The sequence below is a fragment of the Pleurodeles waltl genome, chromosome 2_1 (assembly GCF_031143425.1).
Source record: "Pleurodeles waltl isolate 20211129_DDA chromosome 2_1, aPleWal1.hap1.20221129, whole genome shotgun sequence".
Taxonomy (NCBI): domain Eukaryota; kingdom Metazoa; phylum Chordata; class Amphibia; order Caudata; family Salamandridae; genus Pleurodeles; species Pleurodeles waltl.
In genome coordinates this window covers 89228871-89253461 of record NC_090438.1, presented here as the reverse complement: position 1 = coordinate 89253461, position 24591 = coordinate 89228871, and the positions used below count along the sequence as shown (strand labels likewise).

Sequence of the window (24591 nt, the reverse complement as noted above, 5' to 3'; positions counted from 1 at the left end):
ATGGGTCGCTTCCTCCTAGCACCACAGTCCAACCACCCGGGTCCATATTGTGGCGACTGCCTTAGTCCACCACTACCCTATTCATTTTTCACGTATTTCCTTCCGCTGTGAGAAGCGATAAGGGATTAAATCTGGTCCAACACATTATTCATGAATCCTGATGCTCCTAGCTTCCGGGGTACTCTCCTCTGAAATGTTACCACACGGAAACGTTTGAAACCTCTTGATGAGCAGTCACTCATTTATTGAATGAGTACTTTGCTTCTGCTCTTTTCTGAAGCCTTGGGACCAGGTGTTTTGTAATGCTTTGATCACTCCTCAGGTATGCAAGAATAGCAAGTCCTAGTGCTCTGTGCCCCCTGTTCTCACAGACTGCTATTCCAGCTGAGAATTTCGTCTAATGCCTCTTGTAAAATCCCGATTTGCCAGGGTCGACGGTGCGAAAGCAATGAAGCAGTTGAAGGTTATTCTTGGAGGGTCTTCGAGACAAAGGGGAAGACGGCGACAGGGCCTAAAATTACTGGGGTGAAGAAGGCAGGTGATGGTGGCTGGAAGTCTGGGAATCTCTACTGCTCTTACCAGTGAGAAGACACAGTTTGAAGAATACAAGGCCTGATGGAGACTTACGGGGCAAGATTTTAATGATCTTGTGTGAAAGAGTCTTATGGGCTAGTGGGAGTTGGGCTGATGTTGCGGGATGGTGCTAGAGGTGACAAGAGAAACCAGATTATGCAGAATGAGGATGGCCAACAAATGTTGGACACAGCAACATGTCTGGTACAGAAAGATGTCCAGCCAGTTTGTCTTGGAGGAGCCTTTCCAGCTGACTGAAGAGGTATAAGGATGCTTTCGCAAGTGGAGCACCAAAGACCACCATGAAAGATTGCAAAGAGCCTACTGGTGGGTTGAGGGAACACTGGCGAATCTACTTTGGCGCAGTAGAAGATGTAACCAGTTTTGGGGTTTCGTTTTTGGCAGTCTGGAGCTAGTACTGGGAGTTCAGACGCACGGGTCTCCACTTTTGGCACGTAAGGAATTATTGTGCCGAGACTATTGAGAGTAATAGTGACGTGAATGAAGCAGACATGAAGGTACAGAAACCCAGCACAGGTCCGACCGTAGGTACTGGGCTTTAGACGTGCTAACCCTTGAAGTATGACACGGGTATGTACTGTTGAAAGGGCTGTTGGACAATCCAGCATTTAATGAACCCTGCTTAAAGTTTGTGTATTTTTGCCTCTGTGTAGGTTTGGCAGATTAAATAATGTTAAAATACTGTTCATTTATCTTTATGTTTACAGTTGTGTTTAAAAACAACATATGTTGCTGGTTGAACAGATGACGGGCTCCGTACAATGCGGGTGTCTGCTATGTTTGAATGAAAAATGTCAATAGAGTTAAAAAATAAAAATAAAAAAAATAGCAAATGAAAAGTATGGAATGTGCCTTATAAATATTTAGGGTTGAGGCTGGTCTTCTCCACCTGGCTTGATACTTATTAAAATATGTTTTAAAAGACACAGTGGATTCTGTGTTTTGGCACAAGACAGTTGGCAGAATAGAAGCTGTAAAAAGAAGTTTTAAATTCAGGGTATTTCAGTCAGTGCTTAATTTGATCCGGTGGTTTCCAGTGCTCAGCACTGGCACTTAATTCTCAGCACTGGCGCTAATGAGAGTTCAGCACATGATGGCGCTGTCTGTTTAAATGTGTTAAACAATGTTTAATATTTCAATATACATTCAAAAATGACTAATACTCGTGTCCCACACCATTCTTATAGATTTCGGTGGCCTGGAATAGTCTGGTCACACTTTAGCAGTGCTATGGTTGGTAGTTGTGTTGTTACTGTCATTGGCAGCTCTGACAGGGGCAATAGGTGGTGCAAATTGCAGTAGCCTCCTGAAAAGGACCCTGGCACTTCCGTTTTCACAAATGAAGTACCGTATTTCAGTCTATGAATAGATCAATAGCAGATTATATACAAGGCAGAGTAATTACTATGAAAAATAGGTCAGCCTAGTTTGGCAAGATATCCTTTTTATCAAACACTTCTCTATGAAACTAATCTTTAGGGGTATTACTGTAATATAGATGATTCTTTGGTTTCAAAATAGATCCCTTATTCAGAAATCATGATATTGTCTAAATGTTACTTAAAATAGAATTCATAGATGCTAAGCTACTGCATTTTTTGTGACTCCAGCTAGAACCTGTGTTTCACACATTTTTTTAATCTCAATTTGTCCTGGTTTCCTAAACTTGTAAATTATTTCATTTCATCAGTTCTTTAAAAAGTCATCCTTTGTCCTTACGCTTTCTCCCCATTTAATCGACAATAATGTGGTCTGGTGTCCACTCTTCAGACCTGTCCGCAGGCATGACATAGCATACTACCTGCCTCTATTGCACTTGTCACCCACATCTCTGGGTTGATGGCATAAATCACCTGCGTACTTACACAACAATGAATAGAGTTACCTTTACTTGAAAGTTTAGGTTCTCACTAAATTATGTGCTACAAGTGTTTGTGTAATCTAAAACCTAATGAAAGTGCACACATTAATGAGAACTAAATAGAAGGCACTATGTAGATTCATACCTGTAATGGAAATTTTTCCATCCAAAGGGTTAGAGTATGGATAAGGGGTATTGTTCGGGTCAGATTTTGGGTGGCATCAGGCAATGTGTAGGCATAGTGTTAGTTTTAGGTTTAACCACGGGGCTAGGGCTTGGAGTAAGGTTTAAGGTTAGTCAAAGGATTACGGTTAGACTAATGGCTAGATGTAGGTTTATGGCTGCATTTAGGATTAGGCTAAAGCTAGACCTGTCAGCCTCAGGGTGGTCTTCCCCCCAAATGGTCTTCCCCCATCCTGTTTTGCTGAGTTCGTTTTGGCTGGCATTAAGACCTTCTGCACTTTACCACTGCTAACATGTTTGTGCTTACTCCCTAAAACATGATAAAATTGGCTTACACCTGATTTTCAGATTTCATATACTTATGAGTTCCTAGTAAATTGGTATACCTTATACATAGGGCCAGTAAATTAAATGCTACTATTGGGCCTGCAGCACCTGATGTGCCACCCACTTGAGTAGACCCTTACAACATGTTTCAGACCTGCCATTGCAGCCTAGGTGCAGTTTTAAACTGTTAATTCAGCCTGGCAAAATAAACCGTTTGCTAAGTCCAAAACTGCCTTTTCAATGCATATAAATTACCCACTAGGGTAGGCCCTAAACAGCCCACTGGGGGTGGGGGGTGCACTGTATTTAAGAGGTGGACATGTGCTCTTATGTTTTACATGTCCTGGTAATTGAGAACTCTTCAAGTCGTTTTTCACTGCTGGAAGGACTACCTCTCCCATAGGATAGTATCAGAGTTATCTTATTACATTTAATAAGCTGTAATTTGCAAATGGGAGCAGGTAACCAGTTTATGTTTGCTTTCTTTGGAATTGTAATGGAAAATCTTCTCTCATGGTAAAGTCAGATTTTGAATTACAGTTTTGAAAATGACGCTTTTAGGAAGTTAACATTTTCCTGCCTTAGCTACTTAGTGCCTGTAGCCTGCCCCTGGGTCACATGACTGGGTATAGCTGACCGTTGGGCTTTGTGTATTCCTCTTAGACAGCCACACAGAATAGAGAGCTTACATGTGCCTGGGTGGGCCAACACTGGCAGGATGGGAGGGCGGAGCTGGGCACAGCCCTACTTACACTTGAATTGGCTGTGCCCTCCCACCACTCAAAGGGCTGCATATCCACATAGTTAGTCTGGATAGAGAAGGCAAGATGCATGGACCCTTCAAAAGGAATTTCTAGAAGCTTCTTCTAGCTTCCAGAGGAAGGGCACCAGGTAGAAATATTGGCCCTCAGACACAAACTCCTCAGTACAGTTCCGGACCTGTAAATACTCTTTCAGGAAGGAGGACTGCTTTGCTGTTGAAAGGACTGCCACTCTGCTACTCTTAAGGAATCCTGCCCTGCTGGGCTGACATGTTGCCTGCTGCACTCTTGCCTGAGTGAGGAGCTCTGGACATGCAACTGTTGAACCTAGGACTCCAAAGCGACTCCAAGGGCTAGTTGGCTGGCCTCCTGACTAGAGGCTCAGGGACCGAACGCTATAACAACACCCAGCACCTGGACTCTGGCATCTGTGAGTCCTACCCTGCCAAGTGGTGCTACCCCAGTCCTGGATTCTTGGAAGTGGACTTGAAGGTGCTCTGCCAGCCCATCTGTGGATCCAACAGAACTGATGCATCTCCTCTGCTGAGTGGAGCAAAACCGATGGATCGCCCCTTCTTCGAGGTTTCTCCTGATGCAAACGATTCCACCGCAGCATCGGAACCACTGTCTGTGCAAAGCTTTCCTGACATAGGCACTTGCATCTCTCAACGGCAGCCTTGACGATGACACATGTTCTCCTTTTGCAACCTCCCAGCTCCTTGGAACCGATGCATCGCCCCGACTGCGCAACACATCCTCAACACCAGATTTCGCATCGCAAATCCTCATCGACAGAATCCTCAACAACGAAGCAGGACCTCGCATTGTGGCACACCCCAGAACCGGTTCATCGGCTGTGCAACGTGTCCTTGGCCGGGAACCTGGTAGTGTTCCAGAACCTAAGGTACTTTGTTCAGCAGGCCTAACTGGGTCCCTGTAGCCGACCCGCGTTCCATCATGGTTGGCCTGAACTTGTGCCTTTGTTGCTGTCCAGCAAAATCAGATATCCATAAATGGTACTTTGTGCTTTTTTGGTGCTATTTTCACTGAAATCTTAAAACCTGCATATCTTGGGATCTACTGATTAGATTTTTGTTGTTTTGGTCTTGTTTTGTTTATTAAAAAAATACTCTAGTTTTCTAATCTGGTGCGTGATCCTTTTGTGGTGTTTTCACAGTGTTCCTGTTTGACGTTTTGCACAAATAGTTTACACATTGCCTCTGAGTTAAGCCTGACTGCGCTGTGCCAAGCTATCCGATAGTTTAGCGCAGGTGAATTCAGGGTTTGCTTGTGACTTCACCCTGAGAAGAATTGTGGTTACTGCTTAATGAGGGTTTCACCTCCCCACCCCTCAACCAGTAACTCAATTTCCTACAGGATTGATCCTGATTCAGAACAGTCCTTGGTTTTGAAGTGTCAAGAGTGTCTTCAGTATGGATGTATGCTGGCTGTGGAATAGAACACCTTGTGGTATGAAAGTATAATGAAACTGAATTGTAGTTAGTTGTGACGGTGATGTGAATTGCTCCTGAATTCCCAATTCTCTGCATGTGTACTGTCCCTAGGTGTGAGCTGCTAGTAGCGTTGATGTGGAATTGTATATCTCATTGGCACTGTCCAGAAATCTGATGTATATTGCCCCTGAAACAGAGCTGCTCTTCATATTAACATGTATTGTCCCTCCCTCAGAGCTTACATTGGTATTATTTGTCAAGACTGAGAGAAGGGTTATGCATTAACCTATTATCACTTTCTTCACAGCAGCCAGCTAGAAAAGTTAAGAACCTTCCCTCTGAGGGGTGGGGGAGAAATATCATGATGCCCAAAAGAGTAAATAGAATAACTAGCTGAATCTAGCAAGGAGTGAGAGGTGACAAGCCAAGAATCTTATAAGCAGATTGTGTATGCTGTGGACATCAGTCCCATATCTCTGCATCAGGGCTACCAAAATGGCAGGGGGACTACTCCTAAGTAGAGTCCCACTGCAGGTATACCGCGCTGTGTCTATATAGTGCCCCAAGACTCCATTCCTGCCCAGTGCCCCACACTCACAGGAGGGTCGACACTTTCTCACTTCTTCCCTACCAGGCTGCCGAAGCCAAGGGTGAGAGCAGCAGGTTTGCAGGTCCAAATTTGCACCTGAAAGATGGGCTACTGTCCCCTGCCCTGGTTCAGGTGAGACCGCATAGACCTGGATCACTCATGAATGCATGCCATGGCAAACAACAAAAGACACAAGCTCAGCCTGCGGTCGTGCCTACAAATAAAGGTTTTAGCCATTAACCATACAATAATCAAATGCTGCCAGAATTTCCCCGAACCCACAAGGCACAAAAATAGAAAAACACTTATCTGGATCAATCACACCGAAGGAGGAAAAAGTGCTGTTTCTGTGAAAGTTTTATGTTCTGGAATGAAGGACTCTGATTGGCTCTAAGTGATTATTTTTCTGGACTCATGGAAAAACATCTCCCAATGGGATATAGTTTCCTTTTTCGTTGCTATGAAAGAAGTGAGGAGAGGTTAATGCACACTCCTTGACCCTGTGTCCTTAATAGAATGTAAACATTCCTTCACAGTAGGTAGGAAATCTTACATTAATGAGCACTGATTATTCTTTGACCAGAGCTTCCCTGAAGTTGATGTGGATCAGAGTTGCTCTTAGTATTGCTTCTGTTCTTGGCGTTCCTTTGTGAGTCAAGGTGAGCAGTTTAAGGGTATCTTTTAGGTGAATTTTGTACTTTTCTCTATTTGTTTTTTGATATTCTGACAATTCCTATATGTTTCAGGTTGGTACTAGTTTGTTCTGAGGAAGACCCTGTTAAGTATTGATAAGGTGTCGAAACGTCAACTTTTCAGACTTAACCACTTTGGTTTGGTTGCTGGACTTTGAGAAACCCATTCAATTAATTTTTTTATGAGGTTCTATTTTGCAATTGTTGTTCTGATGGTCAAGGCATGTTTGTGATTATGCACACTTTGTTATTCTCACATTGTTCACTTATTTTGCACTCTCATTGTGCCTTGACCTGTAGCGCATTTTCACATTTTGGAATTGGCTCATGATTGTGCTCAGTAATTACATTTATGAATTTTTAAAAACATTTATTGTGATGGCAAGGTCATTGTCATAATTTCTGCAAGGCTGCTAAATACACTTGAGTGATTGCCTTTGGAACTTTTTTGTACATACGGCCTTCATTACCTTAGTTCCTTGGGAGTACAGGGTGCCCCTTTTCTCTTTCTGATCTGCATCCAGCCTTAATCAAACTTTCTCCTACAACTGATCAGTCCTCGACCCAACATTAACTTACCATGCACCCAGTATTGCTCAGTGCTGATCCACTCGTATCCCTGTTTCGAATTGCCCTTCTAGTATTGATCAGCCCTACTTTCTGCTTGTAGTGTTGATCAGTCTTGCAATCAGTCTTCACTGTGTTGGCTCCCTGTATTTAAGTGCCCTCTTTTCTATATTGAGGTGTCCCATCCTGTATTGAGGACCTACGTCTCTGTATAATCTATGTTCTATGTTCTATGTTCTCTTCCTTTGGTATCAGTGAACCCTGCCCCGTGTACTGTTTAGTTCTGCCCTGCCCCAGCACATCACAAGTATACTGTGCTATTGATGACTTGTATGCAGTGTACTCCAGTGTCGTTGACCTTTGCAGAAGACATGGACGCTCTGTCCAAAGCTTGGCTTCAGATGGTGTAAGAGGTAGCTTCTCTACAGTGCAGTAGAATAATCCTAGTAACATTACATTTGAAAAATCCAACCAAGGGTTGTATCTACACAACCCTTTTAACAAAACCATACTGTAAGAAAGTGGATTATCATTTGGGGTAGGTGGTCACAAACACCAAGGAACATTAACACTCTAAGTCACTAAATTAACCCTTTTCCAAGCCCTAGGACTTATGGCATGAAACAGACTGGCTTTTTTTAAGGGAGTGTGTAATTTATTTATCCATTACCCAAACCATATTAAAGTCAAAATACCAACCAATCAAAATCCTAACCGAATTAGCAATATGACGTACATTTTATTAAAAAAGAATGACACAAAATAGACCAAAAATCAATAAGGAGAACCAAAAATGAAATTTTTTTTTTTAAGATTTAGGTGAAAATAGTGCAAAATAAAAATGCTAGGGGCCAATGGTAGTCTATGGAAGTGGTAAACTGGGAGCACTGTGCGATTTTAGGCTGACTGCAATGAAGCCCGGGTCAGAAACACCAAGCAGGTACGTCCTAGTCAAAGATTTTGCCTTATTGAGCTCAGAATCTCCAGTAGGGCACGCCTGATGCTGTAGTGGAGGAAACTCGCATCAAACTCGAACACCCTGCTTGAGTGTTCTGGAGTTCTTTGATGTAAAAAAAAAAAAAAAAAATCTAAGTCATAACTTTTCAGAGTTTCTGGAGCAGCTCCTCTGGATCACTTCTAAGATTTCCAGGACCACAGGGACAGCACTCAAAACACAGGCCAGGAGTCACTCCAACATGGCCCAACACCAAGGTCCAGTTACCACTGGTCACTTCAAGAAAAAGGCCTCTTGCAGCTTTTTGTGTTCCAGTAGCCACACAAGAGGTCTGCCAGCTGCCCCTCCGAGTCCACTTCATTGTCCGGGGTACAAGAAGAAGCAGGTCCAGCCCTTCAAGGGTCTTGTTAGGTGACAGACAGATGTCCAGTTATCTTTTGATCTGCCACAAGTCCAGAAAGTGTTCTGAAGAGGGTTCCTTGGGGTGCCATATTTAAAGTTTGCACGAACGAGCCACTGGGTGGAGTTCAATCATCGAAGGTGATAAGTGGGGATGCCCCCTTGTTAGGACAAAAGAGTGGGGAGGCCATTAAGGGGTTACTAGGGAGGCGTAACCCTAAAGGCGCCATTCAGCATTATAAGGAGAATACCCAAGTGGTCAAGTAAAAAAACAAAAAACATATCACAAAAGCAAAATAAGTCTGGGATGCCAGCTGCACAGTTTGTCTGGACGTTCAGGGTCACAGGACTGCTCAGTAGGATGTGCTCTGCCTCGGTATTGAAGAACCCATGAATTGGATCGATCCAGCGCGCTCCTTTTCCCGGGCACTATTAATGATAAGCCCTGTTTTGTGTATTTGTTTGCTCTTGTGGTTATCAGGCGTGATCAATTTCTTGAGCGGTGCCTACGTTGGCTGTACTACCTATAATAGTTAGCTCTGTTATTGATTATTAGTCCAGTTGAAGCTTATAGTGATTAGAAGTGATTAGACAATCTGCATATTTTTGATCTGCTCTGGTAATAGTAATCACCACAGCATCTACTGGTCATGCTCCCGTAGCGATCGGTCAGACCGTGTATTGATTAGCCATGCTCCCGTAGCGATCGGTCAGACCGTGTATTGATTAGCCATGCTCCCGTAGCGATCGGTCAGACCGTGTATTGATTAGCCATGCTCCCGTAGCGATCGGTCAGACCGTGTATTGATTAGCCATGATCCAGTAGCGATCGGTCAGACCGTGTATTGATTAGCCATGCTCCTGTAGCGATCGATCAGACCGTGTATTGATTAGCCATGCTCCCTTAGCGATCGGTCAGACCGTGTATTGATTAGCCATGCTCCCATGTGATCGGTCAGACCGTGTATTGATTAGCCATGCTCCCGTAGCGATCGGTCAGACCGTGTATTGATTAGCCATGCTCCCGTAGCGATCGGTCAGACCGTGTATTGATTAGCCATGCTCCCGTAGCGATCGGTCAGACCGTGTATTGATTAGCCATGCTCCCATGTGATCGGTCAGACCGTGTATTGATTAGCCATGCTCCCATGTGATCGGTCAGACCGTGTATTGATTAGCCATGCTCCCTTAGCGATCGGTCAGACCGTGTATTGATTAGCCACGCTCCCATGTGATCGGTCAGACCGTGTATTGATTAGCCATGCTCCCGTAGCGATCGGTCAGACCGTGTATTGATTAGCCATGCTCCCGTAGCGATCGGTCAGACCGTGTATTGATTAGCCATGCTCCCGTAGCGATCGGTCAGACCGTGTATTGATTAGCCATGCTCCTGTAGCGATCGATCAGACCGAGTATTGATTAGCCATGCTCCCTTAGCGATCGGTCAGACCGTGTATTGATTAGCCATGCTCCCATGTGATCGGTCAGACCGTGTATTGATTAGCCATGCTCCCGTAGCGATCGGTCAGACCGTGTATTGATTAGCCATGCTCCCGTAGCGATCGGTCAGACCGTGTATTGATTAGCCATGCTCCCGTAGCGATCGGTCAGACCGTGTATTGATTAGCCATGCTCCCATGTGATCGGTCAGACCGTGTATTGATTAGCCATGCTCCCTTAGCGATCGGTCAGACCGTGTATTGATTAGCCATGCTTCCATGTGATCGGTCAGACCGTGTATTGATTAGCCATGCTCCCGTAGCGATCGATCAGACCGTGTATTGATTAGCCATGCTCCCTTAGCGATCGGTCAGACCTTGTATTGATTAGCCATGCTCCCATGTGATCGATCGGACCGTGTATTGATTAGCCATGCTCCCATGGTGATCGATCGGACTGTGAATTGATTAGCCAGGCTCTCGGTACTGATGGATTCCATGTATACTATTAGCACCCCCCTTCAGTAACTTTTTTAGTTTTGGTTCAGCCCCCTGTATTGATTACCTGAGTTTGTGCTAACAATCTACCCTGCTCGACTTCAGCATCTTGTGTGATGTTTGTTCTGCCTCCGGTAGTCATTCCCCGAGCTCGTCATGGACCACATTTAGGGGTTGTCGGGGGTCACAGCTGTGACCTCTGGCTTGCACTTTGAACTCCTGACACTGCCTTTGACAGTGGCGTGAAGAAAGTTAAGGGTAGCCCCCTGCACAGTACATGGAGGGCCCTTCCTCCAGACTTACTCAGGAGCGCTCAGGTCAGGGTACTGTTCTAAGGGGGCTCCCCCTGGTGCTTGGCTACAGGGGCTTTTGTTACGCCACTGGCCTTAGAGACCCTATGCCAAAAGGATGAAGATTGTCGCATCAGGTGCCAACAGTGCTAAAACCAGCTCTGCCAGGAACACAGGGGCAGCTCGTCCTTATGGACGTCAGCTGGGAATCCACTCTCCATGTTTCAGTCATTTCTTTTTATTACACGAATTGTGAATAAGGTCACTTCCGCTACCTGTGGCATTTTGATGAATTGACGTTAATAGAGCGTGTGGTAACGCTCAGCCCCGCTCCCCTCAGTAACCTGTGTGGTTTCTGTCCCGCCCTGTATTGATTACCCGAGCCTGTGGTAATGCTCAGCCCCGCTCCCCTCAGTAACCTGTGGTTTCTGTTCCACTCCTTTATTGATTACCCGAGCCTGTGGTAATGCTCAGTCCTGCTATCCCTCAGTAACTTGGGTGGTGTTTGCCCTTTCCCCTGTATCGATCAGCTGTGTTGGGGATTCATTGGCCAGGCATTATGTATTGATTAGCCAAGTGCTCCTACTTAGTACCCTGTGGTGTTTTTTTCTGCCCCCGTATTGATCAGGTTTGTTGCATGATTAGCTGACCTGTGTGTATTGATCAGCCTTGTTCCCCTTCAGTAACCCGTGTGGTGTTTGTCTGCCCCTGTATTGATTAGCCGATCAGTCCGATCGTCTCATGATTCGCTAGACTGCATGCATTGATCAGCTCTATCGTCGCACGAACAACTAGATGCATATGTTGGGCAGCCCTATCACGATCAGCCAGGCTGCATGTATTGATCGACCCTGCTTCCCTTCAGTAACCTGTGTGGTGTTTGTTCTCACTCAGCGCTGATCGATACACAATCACGATCAGCCAGGTACATGTACTGATGGGCCCATCACGATCAGCCGGGTGGCATGTATCGATCAGCCTCGTCACGATCAGCCAGGCGGCGTGTATCGATCAGCCAGGCTGCGTGTATCGATCAGTCCCATCACGATCAGCCAGGTGGCATGTATCGATCAGGCTGCATGTATCGATCAGCCAAGGTGGCATGTATCGATCAGCCTCGTCACGATCAGCCAGGCTGCGTGTATCGATCAGTCCCATCACGATCAGCCAGGTGGAATGTATCGATCAGCCAGGCTGCATGTATCGATCAGCCAGGGTGGCATGTATCGATCAGCCTCGTCACGATCAGCCAGGCTGCGTGTATCGATCAGCCAGGCTATGGGTATCGATTAGTCCCATCACGATCCGCCAGGTGGCATGTATCGATCAGCCTCGTCAGGATCAGCCAGGCTGCGTGTATCGATCAGCCAGTTGGCATGTATCGATCAGCCAGTTGGCATGTATCGATCAGCCAGGTGGCGGGTATGGATCAGCCAGGTGGCATGTATCGATCAGCCAGGTGGCGGGTATGGATCAGCCAGGCTGCGGGTATCGATCAGCCAGGCTGCGGGTATCGATCAGCCAGGCGGCGGGTATGGATCAGCCAGGCTGCGGGTATCGATCAGCCAGGTGGCGGGTATGGATCAGCCAGGCTGCGGGTATGGATCAGCCAGGTGGCATGTATCGATCAGCCAGGTGGCATGTATCGATCAGCCAGGTGGCGGGTATGGATCAGCCAGGCTGCGGGTATCGATCAGCCAGGCTGCGGGTATGGATCAGCCAGGCTGCGGGTATCGATCAGCCAGGCTGCGGGTATCGATCAGCCAGGCTGCGGGTATGGATCAGCCAGGCGGCGGGTATGGATCAGCCAGGCGGCGGGTATGGATCAGCCAGGCGGCGGGTATCGATCAGCCAGGCGGCGGGTATGGATCAGCCAGGCTGCGGGTATGGATCAGCCAGGTGGCATGTATCGATCAGCCAGGCGGCGTGTATCGATCAGCCCCATCACGATCAGCCAGGCTGCGGGTATCGATCAGCCAGGCTGCGGGTATCGATCAGCCAGGTGGCATGTATCGATCAGCTAGGCTGCGGGTATCGATCAGCCAGGCTGCGGGTATCGATCAGCCAGGCGGCGGGTATGGATCAGCCAGGCTGCGGGTATCGATCAGCCAGGCGGCGGGTATGGATCAGCCAGGCGGCGGGTATCGATCAGCCAGGCGGCGGGTATGGATCAGCCAGGCGGCGGGTATCGATCAGCCAGGCGGCGGGTATGGATCAGCCAGGTGGCATGTATCGATCAGCCAGGCTGCGGGTATCGATCAGCCAGGCTGCGGGTATCGATCAGCCAGGCGGCGGGTATCGATCAGCCAGGCGGCGGGTATCGATCAGCCAGGCGGCGGGTATGGATCAGCCAGGCGGCGGGTATGGATCAGCCAGGCGGCGGGTATGGATCAGCCAGGCGGCGGGTATGGATCAGCCAGGCTGCGGGTATGGATCAGCCAGGTGGCATGTATCGATCAGCCAGGCTGCGGGTATCGATCAGCCAGGCTGCGGGTATCGATCAGCCAGGCTGCGGGTATCGATCAGCCAGGCTGCGGGTATGGATCAGCCAGGCTGCATGCACGGATGCTGCGGGTGACCTGGCCCGCGTCGCCCTGCACCTCGGTGACGGCCGATACCGGCAGCGCGTGAGCCCCCATCACGAGGCGCCTTCCCCGGGGTGGGGTTTCCCCAGTGTGTCGGTGCAGCGCCGCGTCACGGAGGGGCCGGCCCGGCCGGCGAGAGCAGAAGAGGCGGAGCGGCGGCCGCGGGGCCAGTGAGCTGGGAGCACCGCCAGGGACGGAGCGTCGGCTGCCGGGGAGCACAGGAGCGCGGAGGCGCCGGGACTGGAGAGCCGACGGCCGGGAGCGGGGCAGCCGCCGAGGCGTCCGTGAGTGCCGCCTCCTTCCCTTCCAGGGCCCGGGGTCCTCCGAGCGGGGGGCGCCCCGGGCGCGCTTTATTCTGCATGCGACTGATCTATCCGGGGGGCGCGGGGGGCAGGTGTGCGTGTAGGTCCGAGCGGCCCGGAGGAGGAAAGGGCTGCATAGTCTTCTGGAAAGATGCTTAAGCAGCCCTTTACTTCACTTCTGACCACTCCCGAAGTTACCCGCTGCTGAACGGAAATCAAATACCTTGCTCAGGGTCACACGGCGCGGTCACTGCTCAGAGAGAAGCCGGGATGACTCTGCAGTTTCGCCACTTCTAGACCTAATTCGTGCAACACGCATCTCTTTACGGACCGCGGAGGTCCAGCGTCGATGCAAGAGGTTATATTTAACTTTGGGAATTTAAGTATGCGCATTAGGTGTCCGTTTAGTTGACTAATCGATCTAATACTGTACTCCTGTTTCCCTATACTAATCCAGCACGAATTCCTGTAGACGCCTCGTCAGGGGTAGTGCTATATAAATACAATTATACTCTTTCTGATTTCCCGACAATCACACTGGCATATAATGTTAAGATATATTATACGACAACAGGACTTATAAGAGGGTTTTAAAAGCCAGTAGGAAAGGAGAGGAATGCGGATTGCTAGGAGTACAAACTGAGAGAAAACATTTTGTAAATGAACATTTTTAGAGTTTTCAAAACAGATGAGAGTGTATATGTGTGCTTATATTAGTGTGTGCATGTCCAACAGACACCTCACCATACCTCTACCCGGGTGTAACACCCCCTGAAGCCACCCTCTGCGGGCACTCATTGAATGAAGTCCAGGGCTGACATCAGATGCCCCTGGCTTGGCTCAGGCTGCAGTGTGCGTGTGAGAGGGAAGTCCGAGGGAGAGGGCCATGACTGAGTGAGTGGCCAGGGGACGGGGCAGTTTCTCCTCAGTCCTGTGGGACCTCGGGCGTGTTTACAAACACTAGAAGCCCCCTGGGGTAGCCCTGTAGATGGCACCGAGAGGTCTGCCCACGCCCGGGCATGCTGTGTCCAGGCCGTCCAGACACAGGGGATGCGCAGGGGGCTGGCGGTGTCCCCTTAAAGCGCATGGATCCCACCCCTGACTCACAGCGGATCCGCAGGGAGATCCCGCCCCACTGTGTTTGTTCTGTTGTGATGAGTAAAGCTGGCCCTGCTACAGCTGGTGACAGCATCCGGCTGTGCCCCGGGGCCATGAACTCCGCTGAACTGCCGGAGTTTCCCCGGTGAAGTCAACCTGCTCTGGAATACACCTGCCCCGAGCAGTAGGAACGCTCGCAGGGAGACGGGACTTCTCTAGCGCTTCGCGAAGTATGAAACTACCTCTAGGCGCTTGCAGACCTCCCTCTTTCAGGTGCCTGAAGCTCTTGCATGTGCTCGGAACTAAAAACAGCATATCGCTCGTTGTTATATCCATCTCTCTTCCCCCGAAGCCATTTATTCGTGTGGGTCATCGCTTTGATGGAGCGTCGGTGACTTTTTCATTATGTCCAGAGGAGCGTCCCCCTTTCACTCTGTGTGCTGCACGCGTTGTGCTTGGGTACATCAGTGGACGCGATGCAGCGGCGCTTTATTTGGGTTTCTGCCTTCGTGCGCGAGTCACAGATAAGTCACTTGATTGGTCACTTTCATATCGATGTGACCATCTCGTAAATCTCAGCAGTGTTGTCGCTACTGCTGCTGCTATGGTCAATTTTCTGCTGCTGATTTACTCTACCAGTATTCACACTCCAACCATTAATACAACTTATATTAGTGTTTCTGTCGATCTTTCACATGCTGCTGTTGCTACTTCTACACCTACGAGTATTAATACTACAGCTGTTACTATTGCTGTTGTTACACTTCTATTACTCTTACTCACCTTGGTATGACCATCTACTATAGTACCAAAATACTGTGGATATTCTTGTTACTACTATGCTTCTACTCCGTTCTCTAATACAACATAAACACTTGCTCCCAGAGGCAGTTCTAGTAGTTGTTTGAATGAATCTTAGAGGGGAAAGTGAAGAAACTCTAAACCCCAATGTAACTGACAATGTCCACTTAATCATCATGCAAGAGTAAATAAGCTGCGCCCCACATTCATGATTACGACCAAATAGCTCCATCACTTGGTCACCGTGTATATTCAGTACTCCAAACATAAGGGGTCCAGTTTCAGCATATGCACACGTATGTCCAGCCCTAAAACAGTCAGGTAGTGTGCAATGCTCGGATGCTTATACATGTGCTGTTTAGCTCTTGCACATTAGTGTCCATAAATATCAATGAGTTGCTTGAGTTGTAGGCAGGTAACTATTTAATTATGTGCAGAGCAAGATGTGGAGTGTGCATTGACGTTTCCGTCTATAAGTTAGTGAAAATGCAAGGCCAGCATCAGGACTGCGTGTTACGCAAAGTGGGCTGACCTTTAGTTCTATAGAAAATACAAAAAGACAATATCATGTACATACTGGTGACAAAATTACGGTTTAAAAGAGCTAAGACACATGTTGATACCTTAGTGGAAAGTAAAGAGAGAACTCGCTCAGAGCCAGGGTGAATGCAAACACACATGATGAGCCAAACAAACAAAATAGTATATCAATAATTAATAGTCGGTGACCAGCAAATCATGTGGTGATCAGAATGGACCACCCATATAAATCACAAAATCAGTGTAAACGTATATACTACATACGAGCAAGGCATATCATCGTTCAAAACCAACCATAAATCAGCAGCGCCAATCAGGGTCCAAAGTATTATGAAAAGAAGTGTTACAGAATCTTTCAGAAAAACAAGAAAACAAGGGGTAGTGTACACTATAGAAAAAAAACTGACCACTTAGGGATTACGATAATGCAGAAACAGAGGCAGCTTCAGTGGCATCCAAGCAATGAATGTGGAACGAGGAGGGCGACGAGCTGTGCAAAGAGGAGGACAGGAACGGAGGAGAGGAATGTAAACATTCTGTAGAAGGCAGTAAAGAACAGCGGCCATGTTGGGAGAGTAAAATGAACATCTGGAGAGCATGCAAACTTACTAATATTTTATTTTAAAAAAAGCAAAACTGCCACCAGGTGATAGCACCAGTTACTAGAAGAAATGGAAGCCATCTTCACAGCCTTTATGTGGCAGGAATATGGTAACCAAAACAAAAAAACAACAAAAAATCAATTTCCTGGTGATTTTAATTTATAAAGGAGAGCAGTGGGGCATACTGAGGCTCAATTTTTAATATGAGAACAACTGGTAAACAAAACAAAACGAAATCAATCTAGTATCAGGTGGGATGGGAGATTCAAGGGGCTAACATCAGTAACACAAATGTCAGTATATTGAAGCTGGTGGAACGAAACATTCAAGACAAAGTGCTAATGTAGGTGAATCAAAGGCCATTACATACTCATAATAGTACATAGCATCTAGTGGCACTATTTAATATTAACAGTCGGAGAGATTCCTCCACCTGTTTTCATGTAACGAAAGCAAGTAACCAACATTTTGTTCTCTTACAGAGGGTTTGATCACTCCACGAGCCCACTATATCATCTCATAAGCTAGGTGGTTATTTTTTGCTAAATGTTCAACAAAAGGGGCCTGCTGAGCATGACATCTTATTCTTGGCTGGTTGTGTAAAATTACTTTTCGGATCAACAGCAGTCATGAATAAGATGTCCTGAGGATGCTTTTACACCTTCATTAACTTGGAAGCTGAAACGTCGACGCATGCTTCACATCTTGATCTGCACATAAGTGTGCCAACTTGCCAATAATTCAAGCCAGTTATTGATATTTATGGAGACTAAACTGTTGCTTCGGGCAGAACTGTTTGTTGTGACTATATACCCAACTTCTCAAGGTTTATTGGGTGACCCTGTTCCATTCCATTAATACGCATCATTGGCCTCTGCAGGCCCAACCTGTATTGTGTTGTGTGACCTAGTTGTTCACGCAGCCCAGTCTTATGCATTCATATTGAGGATACCTGTCTCGGTGTTTGTGGTGGCGTGTATGTTTGTTTCCCCTCTGTGGGAAGCAGAGGCTGCATTCACTATTCCAGCAGTCCCTTCAGCTCCAGAAAGCACTTCTCCGGTCTCGCAGTGTGCTGTTTTCTTCATGTAGATCCTGGTGAATTCAGTGCCGGTTGTGCATGCTCTGTGTAATTGTGTAGTGCCCAGTGGCACAACCCGGAAGAAGGCAGGCACATCCTTGGAAGCAGCTATTGAAGTGGAACTCTTTTTCGTTGTTTGTGGGGAGTGTTGCACCTCTCTAATGTATTTTCTAGTAAATAATTGGGTACACGTGCTCTTAATTGGGTGTTTTGGGGTGTATGTTGGATTTCACCCTGGGATTTCACAAACACACAGAGAAAAAAAATACTTTTTCGTTTCCTCTGTTGTGAAACTCTTCTAGAGTGTTGGTTATTTTAGAAAATATTTTGTTTTTTCCCACGGAACACTACTAAGAATCTACACCCTTAAGGCCCCCTTCATGACCTGCTTGTTGATAATGTATTTTAACAGTGTATGTCAGCGTGATTGTTGGCAAACCTGAAGTCACAGCCCCAACCAATCTTAATAACCAAGAGTCACGCCTGTAGAGATATGTAACATGTATTATTGGAACAATATGTACTTAATGGACACGTCACCAGTATTATTGTCTTGGAATAGTCATGTGCAAATAGTGCCTTTCGTATCCCATGGAGTAACGCGGTCACCTCAAGGCCTTAGTGCCCGCTGGTAATGCCCCGGGCTCCAGCTAGCGCTGCGGTATTTCCTTTGTGGGCACATGGTCGGCTGAAAATGGCACAGCGCCCTCGCGTTGACCCACTTCAGATTTGAATTTGTTTTCCAGTCCTGTTCAGTGCTTCCATTGTGAAACTTTCCTTGAGCTCCAGTTGTGAATCTAAGATTGCGAGGAGTAAACTACAACCAAAAAAATCCCACCGAGAGCATCTCTGCTTGGTTCAGTTTATGAACACGCTCTGGATTCCAGCACTGTCAGCCTGACAATGCCACAGTCGCCAAACTTAAGAGAAAATAAGGAAGTCAAAAAGCAGTCAATCTGTTTAGAAATGAAACCGAGCTCCGAGACAGAAGCTAGCTGTAAACAATCGATTGCCTCTTCTTACATTGTGCTAGGGTGACCAGATTTTGAGGAGCAAAAACCGGGGCAGATCAGACATAAAAGAAGAACTAAATAATTTACTCCCACTTTTATATCTGGCCTGTCCCGGCTTTGTGAATGTGTGCCTATACATATGTGTTGAGAGATATATATATATATATATATATATATATATATATATATATATATATATATATACACACACACTTACAAGACTACGTATATAAAATTAGCTATCGCTTGACCTACACCCCCAACCCACCCCTCTCTGCTCCTCACTCGTCTCTCTGCTGGGAGCAGACAGGGGACTGTGTTGCCTGACAGTAACAGATAAATTACTTTAATAATTTCATACTTTGTAGGCGTCTGTTAAAGTAGAGCATACCTTTAACATATGTTTCCCTACATGATCTGACCGTTGGCCCAAAAACCAGGACATTTATTTAATGATCTGACATTTGTCCCAAAAACTGGGACATTTTCTTAAAATTAAGAGAACCGTCGGGTCACCGGGAAAGTCCTCTAAAAACCGGGAGTGTCCGGGGAAATCCGTGAGGTCTGGTCACCTTACATTGTGCCCTAACTTTTGGAGGTTAGCAGCTGTTAATTGCCTTTCCTCCTAAATGTGTACCTTTTACTAAGACCCAGAATTGCCTGGCGGGCAATTAGGAGTGGTTACCGCCCTCTCGTTAACACTCTGAGCAGGGACAACAAGTATTGCTGTCTTCTCTAACTGCACGCACAGCCCAGGCCAAGCCCTTTAAACGTGGTGATGCTGAGCCTTTGGGCATGGGTGACCTTGCATGTGGGGCTTTCAACTCCGGATACATATCTAGTCTTCGTCTTTACTTCCAAAAAACACACTCCACGTGTGTGGTTTTATTAGAATGAAATATAGTTTTTCTAGGTCATACCATTGATAACATTTTATCTTTATTATAGCCTTAACTCTGCCGTAATGCCCTCCCCAGCTTTACAGGCCAAAGGGGAAGGCGTATAACAAGGAAGTGGGACTTTAATGTCTGACATAGCCCACTGTGCCAGGCTCTAAGGCTATTAGAACATAGTTGCCCATGAGGCTGAATGTTCTGATGAGGAACGAAGCCTTTTGGGAGACACGGTGTGAACAGCCTGCCAAAGGTTCTGAGTGTTCATTTCACAGCTGCTGCTATGTATTTTCAACAATTACTCTTGCACACAGGGCAATGGCAGTGAAGTGTCAACATGGGCAGCAGGAGCTGTGCAAGGAGGCTGAAGTCTGCTCTTGATTTCATCATTTTGGTAGAGCTCAGGGAGGCACAAGACCTAAGATGTCGTTCCCCTACCCTCTCTGTGCTCCCTTCCCCACACCGTCTACAGTTCCAGTGGCAGTGGGGATCACGGGAGGAGGAAGAGGCAATACATCTAGTTTTCCTTCTCCCACAGCCTCTGCCTCTTTCATTCCCGTGCATAATCCACATATCATTGAGATGCGGTGGAACTATACCAGTATGTCTAAACCTTTTTAGTGGAGCTGTAACCCCTCCAGTGTTTTTATATAGCACTGTCGAGGGCTATAACGTCGGTTAATGGCCTTCTTCCAGAGTATGGGCTTGAGACACAGACAGTGGCCCTTAACAAGGGAATAGGGCCTTTTACAGCCTGCTAGCCAGAGGCAGTGAGATAATAATTGAGATAAAAAGTGACATGCTGTTGGAACATTCCACCCAATGAAAGTTGGGTGTAATAAAATAAACTGAGAAACAAGAAATAGTAGGGCAAGCTTTGGAATGTTGGAGCAGAAGTCTGTTGGAGCTGTTTTTGGCCCGGGCCACTTCATTGTCTGCAGTGGAGCTTCCAGCATTCCAGTGATCTAATAACAGAATGTGCCCGTCAGTACCATAATGTACCCATCAGTAATAGAAACTGCCCAACAGGTGACAGAATCTGTCCATTGGGTAGCAGAATCTGTCCATTGGGTAGCAGACTCTATCCTTCAATAGCAGGTTCTGTCCATGGGTCGCAGAATCTGTCCGGGTAGCAGAATCTGGCCATTGGATAGCAGAGCCTTCCCATGGGAGAGCATAATCTTCCCACCGGATAACAGAATCTGTCCATCAGGAACAGAATATTCCTACCCATCATATAATGTGCTCATCAGTTAATAAGTTTGATGTTGGAATCTGGTGTAGTGGACTTTAGTTAAGCATCATGGATGTTAAATGCACCTGTTCTGATGGCGATATGTAGTTGATATAACTGCTGCCCCGTGTGTTCATTTGTCAAGTATTGCTTCGTAAGTTGTGGCACTGTATGCGTTAATGGGTTTTGTATTGTGCCATCAAAATGCTCATGGCTGCTACAGATCACTCCGTGAACTAGGAAACCCAGCAGAAGCGCAAACGGGATCCTGGGCTTAAAGGGTGCCACAGTGCACGTGGGGTGCACCCTGTTCATGAAGACTGACTAGCTGACACAGGTTACGTGGAAAGTCTAGAGGCCGGCCCCTTGACGTGATACTCTGCTGTTGGGCTACACCCCTGCGGAAAACCACCTGTAAAGCACCTCTCTAAATGGACAGCAAGACAGCCATCACGTGTTTCTCCCAGTTTGGCTCACAGCCCTGGGGCTTTCTCAAGGCTGTGACTCACAATCTATGGTCAATATTGCAACTGTGTATAGTCAGGGCGTGGAAAATGGTCTTTGCAAAAAGGCCGATCAAATGTAAAATGTACCATAGAGACAACCACATTTGTGTCATTCTCAACAACTATTGTTTCAATGGGTTTCTCCCTTTACTGAGAGTCTCAGTTTATGGGATTGCAATCATTGTCTTGCTGTCCATTCTGTCAAAACAGGTACAAGTGAAAATGAGCGTAATGACACTGAATCAATCTTCTAAATGGAATTTTTTTAATATTGCTCGAATTTTGATTTAAAAAAAAATGTATGAATGAGATTCAAGCATTTTGGGATACACAAAGATAAAATATAATTATCCTTTTTGTGACGACTATTGATCCCGAAAGAGACTGTATACACTAATCCAAGGTGTTTTACACTCTGCCTCTTATAAACTCATTACCATCCTCTGTTGTGCACAATCTGACCAGAGAGTCCCACGGCAGACCCATAATCACAGATCCATGGGACTGCAGAGCGAGCGCTATGGGTCAGGTATTTGGTACACTAGAAATCAACCATAGTAAAGGCCTGCCTCTGGTCAGTTCATGGAGCAACGTTGACACTGACTATTGAACAGAACGAATGAAAGTGAGTAGTTTGTGGCATGATGTTTTTTCTTTTTCGTTAGCAGATAGTGCGATGGAGGTGATAAAGCACATTCCCAGCAGTATGGAAACCAAGCTGTCTTCTGCCATTTCTGAGTGTTACGGTGGTTTTATTTGCAGTGCAGTTTGTACAGTTTGAGAGTATTATAAGGTGCAGGGTGCAAGGCCCTTTTATACAATTTGTTAGTGTTTGTTCATTAATCAATTAGTCCACATCCCTTCAAGGACACCTCACCTGGCTGGGCACTGGGCGCGGCCTCTACAGACCCAGGTTACTTAGCAGGGCACTGCATGGAAGCAAGCATCTCTGACCTTATTTGGCTGTGGTGAATGTGGCTTCTTTTGTTGTTCCTATATGAGGTTTGCCCTGCACAGCAATTGGAGAAGAAGCTGCTAGGTTTGAATCAGGCCTGAGCTGGCTGCCTTTGTTTCAAAGTTGGTAGAATTTGCAGGAAGCTAGAGGGGCTGTCCTCTCGAAATTGCTTCTGTGGCCTTGTGATAACACTACAAAATTCCTACAAAATGCGTCTTGTTTTGTTTGTCCCCAGTCCTTAAGCAGAAAGGAGCACAGAATGTGCCAGTTGTAAAGTTTCATGTGAACTTACAAAGAATTGTCTCAGCCTGAGACCTTCCCTTTCCCACCTCCCGCTCCAGGGGGACATGCATCAAACACTTCAAAGCTATGCCTCACCATATGACTCCCCTCAGTGATATCTTCCCAATCCTACTTATAAAAAAACAGTACAACTAGAGTACAAAAAAACTGCTTTTTACACCATCATGAGCACAAGGCAGTAACGAATTCATATAGTGAACGTCCACAAAAGCAGTTTGTTTTACCTCACAAACCTTCATGTGAAATCCCACTTCATCAGCAGGACACCTTAGACAGGCCTAACCGGTAACTGAACAAACACTTAAGCCGATCAATGGAGATGCAGACACCCCAGCACAGTGGACCCAGCAGCAAAGACCTTTGGCACCCAGGTCCACACCCATGCACAGATCCATGATCAGACGTAGCCAGCTGCTAGCCAACACGACCCATTACTAATAAATAATGATACGACATGATAAAAATATTTATTTGCATTGCACATTTAGCTACATAGCAGATTTTGATGGCGTACTCAAGAGTTATAGAGATGATGTCTTTTAATGTCAAGGCCTGGCAGAAGATACCTGTTGTGACTTTTTTTAAATAAACTTCATTACCCATTTTATCATTTTCACCTGTTATTTTTTGTTTGTCTTCTGTTTACCTCAGCTCACTTTTGTATCTGATATTAATGTCTCACATCAGTTCCCCAAAACTGACCTTTAATTAAGATATATATTTGTGCTACGGCTAATCGTGGTTTAAAATTGTTTCCAGTGTGAAGTGGTCACTGAGTTTCCAGTAGTTCGATGGGAGCTGCCACTGTCAGTTCTGTGGGCCTGATTCACAAGTATATTGTGAAATGTTTGAAATCTGCTTATCATTTAGTTTGACTGCAATATGCATACTTTTGAGTGAGTGATAGAGGTATTTTAGAAATCCCAGCAAAGCATAGGTTTTTATGCTTACCCTTACTTCATTAAACTGGTGCTGTCTACTTGCTGCAAGACGGATAATCTGCTGTTGTAAATTTGGCAAATTTGTAATTTTATACAAAAGTTTTTTCTTATGTTTTCCACATAAAAATCAATTTCCTCTACTTGCCACAGATTAGGATGGTGTGCCCTTCCTACACCCACCATGAAACACACACTTTAGTACATGGGTAGCTCCGTTTCTGTGGCAAGAAACGACTGACAAATGATTTATAAATACCCGTAATCTTATAAATGTGTCTGTGTTGAGGCATTTTGCTTATCCTTCTGCCCCCTTTCTCTGATTTACCCTACACCCAATACTGTAGAAAGTCCTCTGGACAAGTAGATTGTCCATAGATTTAAGTTAATTTGACGTGAATACGTGTCCCCAGACTACTGTTCTGTTGATCTCTGAATTTACAACTGCAGGTCAGTGCTTCACTCATTCAAGTTCAGCTTAGGTGCACAGAAATGTTTATGAAGCTAACCAGGTGGATCCCCTTTTGGTTGTTCCGAAAACCACTGGATCAATCTTTTAAGGATCTACAAAGGAAGCAACCTCATTGGATCAGGAGGGCGTTCCTTGAGGGTGTGTTGTGTGTTGATGGTGATGGAGCCCTTGGTGTTGTAGGACAGAGTAGGCAGTTTGAGTGTGATAGGTATTCTAATGAAGAATAGGCATCTGCATTCCCGCCACTGCAATGTGTATCGGAGAGCAGTTTCATTTCATTTCTGTGGCACGTGCTTCATTCTAATGCAGTGGTTCCCAACCTTTTGACTTCTGTGGACCCCCACTTTATCGTTATTGGAACCCAGGGACCCCCAATGAATCATTATTGGAATACTGAGTTATTACTTAAAGCTGGTGACCTAATCTCTTTAAGATTATTAAATTTTTCTACGCTGTCGCGGACCCCAGGGGTCCCCGGACCACAGGTTGGGAACCACTGTTCGAATGCATCCAGAAGCTGTTGGTGGTTGCCGGTCAGAGCAGGCGGCTTGAATGTGATGTGTACTTTACGAAAGAACATTTGATTGGAGTGTACATCTGAGACCGGTTTTACTTTCATTTCTGTGGCACGTGCCCAATGCTAATGCGTCATCCAGAAGCCC

General features: G+C 46.2%; 1 protein-coding gene across 2 annotated transcripts in view; it reads left to right on the top strand.

The window, feature by feature from the left end:
- The window catches only part of ZC3H12B (zinc finger CCCH-type containing 12B), a 209166-nt gene that overhangs the window by 142434 nt on the left and 42141 nt on the right, over window positions 1-24591 (top strand). The window contains exon 1 of one of the 2 annotated variants that reach the window (XM_069210476.1): window positions 13376-13478. The exons of the other annotated variant lie outside the window; for it this stretch is intronic. The gene's annotated coding sequence lies outside the window, so the exon portion shown is untranslated. Of the gene's footprint in view, window positions 1-13375; window positions 13479-24591 lie in introns of those variants that run through there. 2 annotated transcript variants of the gene reach the window in all.